Raw genomic sequence first — 2,500 nt, forward strand, 5'->3', positions numbered from 1 at the left:
TTGTATATATATATATATATAATATATATATATGTTTATATATAATATTATATATATATATATATATATATATAGAAATATATATTTGTATATGAATTGGTGTGTGTGTGTGTTGTGTGTGTGTGTGTGTGTGTGTGTTTTGTGTGTGTGTGTGTGTGTGTGTGTGTGTGTGTGTGTGTGTGTGTGTGTGTGTTGTGTGTGTGTGTGTGTGTGTGTGTGTGTGTGGGTTGTACATACATACACAACATGATATATATACATAAACATACATACTTACATACATTACATAAAACTACAACATACATACATACATACACAACAGTGTGTGTGTGGAGGGTGTTAATACGTAAATATAATGTGATATATATAATAATATATATATATATATATATATATATATATATAATAAATATTAAATATATATATATATGCATATGTATATGTGTATGTATATGTATATACATATATATATAAACATGGCATATAATTATACATATGGTGTATTATGTAGGTATGTATAAACAGTCAATATATTTTCTTCTCTCCAAAGATTAACCAATTAATTCAAAAATTCGCGCCACAAAGAAGAAAAAAGGTGACGTAGACGATGACATCAGACCGATGACGTCATCGGGCCAGCTGTTCAGCCCAAACAATCCTTTGTCGCGTAGATGAAGGTTGTTTGTGGTTAGCAGTGCATTTGAGACGTAGGTGCTTCCGCTGGCGCAGTTTTTGAAGTAGGTCTTTAAATAATTTTTGATTTGATGAGCTTGTTCTGAGTGCCATTTTAGTGTAGGAAATGTGGGAAATTAAAGGACATATTTCCTGATTCATGTCTTGTTTTCGTCTGACTCAAAATATGTGTTTTTGTTTTCCTCATCAGCTGTTTCTGTTTTCGGATTTATGATTAGTTTTGGAGATTTTATTACGCATTGCCATTATCGTGGTGCGTTATTGAAGGAATTTGCAAAGTTTTTAATCGTTTGTTAGTACAATTTGCGTAAAAGAGATGTAAAAAGCAGACGTAATTTCCTTCAAGGTAAGTCATCAATGTCGCAGATAAGATTAAGAGTAAAATCTCATTATTTGTTACAAGAGGTAAGTATATTGAATTATCATTAAGACCTGGATACATCCGAATTCGGACAATAGAGAAGATATACATATTGAAACATGTTGAAATATAATTTTTTTTTATTTATTTATTTGTTATTGTATCCCATATGTTACAGCAAGAGATACCTACACACACATACCCCCTTAGTGCAGCTTCTGGCATTACTCCTGCAAAGGCAACATACCTCAATCACATGTAGCATGGCAAGATAGAGTTAGCTAGAATGTTAATGGTAGAACATGAAGCACAGAGGCCACGGGGATCCCTTGACACTGTGCCACAATCATGTTGCACTTCATATTGTATACTGGCTATCACAGATCAGAGCTATTAACTCCTTAAAGATGGATGATGTGATATCACATCATGGCATGGCTGGTCTTCCCGCCAGGAATACAATATCATATCACACCCTCAATGTTAGGCCTGCGCATTTCAAAATATCTCCGTCGTTATGTCCAGGCGGAGGTCATACCGCCCTGATATTGACGGGTTAATATATTTAAGAAATAGATAATAATGATAATATTAAAAGAACATATGTTCAATCCCACTGTCAAGGGGTCAAATGGAATTGGATAAAACAAGCCATTATTATTTTGAAAAAATGTTTTACAATTCTGTCTGGAGACGGGCCACACCATTGCTTAAACAAAAGGAGTGATTGATAATTGGTTACTTGTAATTTGTCAAAGGCAAAGAACCAAACATAAATTGTGAAAATATTTTTCAGTACAAATCTTGGTTTAGAATAACTGTATGGTTGTAATTGTTAATGTTATTACTACAGTTATCAATTTTGTTTTATTTATTTATTTATTTTTGTTATTATTATTATTATGATGATGATGATGATTATAGTTGCAATTGTTATTATATTGTTGGTGTTATCATCATCCTTATCATTAATGAATTATTATATAGAGTTCATTTTAGAATTGCAATTACTTTTACTTTCCAAATCTTAGTGCCCATATCAAAGAAGGATATATATTTAAGAGATAATTTAGTGTTTTTACATGTGTGCATAATCTTATCTGATTAAACCATCATAAGTATCAGATGCACTGTACAGATATCTTGTGCTAGTAAGGAAAGTTTAAATCTTTCCTTCTTCTTTTTTATATTATAGGAACATTTATAATGATCATAAATTGGGCTACAGAGAAAGCATGAAATAGTCAAAAAGCTTGCAATAGCAAAATGATAATAATGATGATGATGATGGTAATAACCTTAATAATGGTAAAAAATAGCATTTACTCGAGTTAATCATAGTATAAGAAAAGGAGTGTAACAGTTATGATGAATTAGAATTTCAAGATCTTCGACCTCAAAGATCACACAAGTAGTAAATATTGGGGGCTGCAAAAGTAACCCAGG

At 31.5% G+C, this 2,500-nt stretch overlaps 1 protein-coding gene across 3 annotated transcripts in view; it reads left to right on the top strand.

Moving 5' to 3' along the window:
* Positions 1-609: 609 nt before the first annotated feature.
* The window catches only part of LOC122265419 (motile sperm domain-containing protein 1), a 9,755-nt gene continuing 7,864 nt past the window's right edge, over positions 610-2,500 (top strand). Inside the window, exon 1 of one of the 3 annotated variants that reach the window (XM_043034746.2) lies at positions 610-737. The gene's annotated coding sequence lies outside the window, so the exon portion shown is untranslated. Of the gene's footprint in view, positions 738-818; positions 1,040-2,500 lie in introns of those variants that run through there. The other 2 variants (XM_043034748.2, XM_043034747.2) reach the window with 2 other exon arrangements.

The sequence above is a fragment of the Penaeus japonicus genome, unplaced genomic scaffold (assembly GCF_977035675.1).
Source record: "Penaeus japonicus unplaced genomic scaffold, GWHDUDI00000001_assembly GWHDUDI00000003, whole genome shotgun sequence".
Lineage (NCBI taxonomy): Eukaryota > Metazoa > Arthropoda > Malacostraca > Decapoda > Penaeidae > Penaeus > Penaeus japonicus.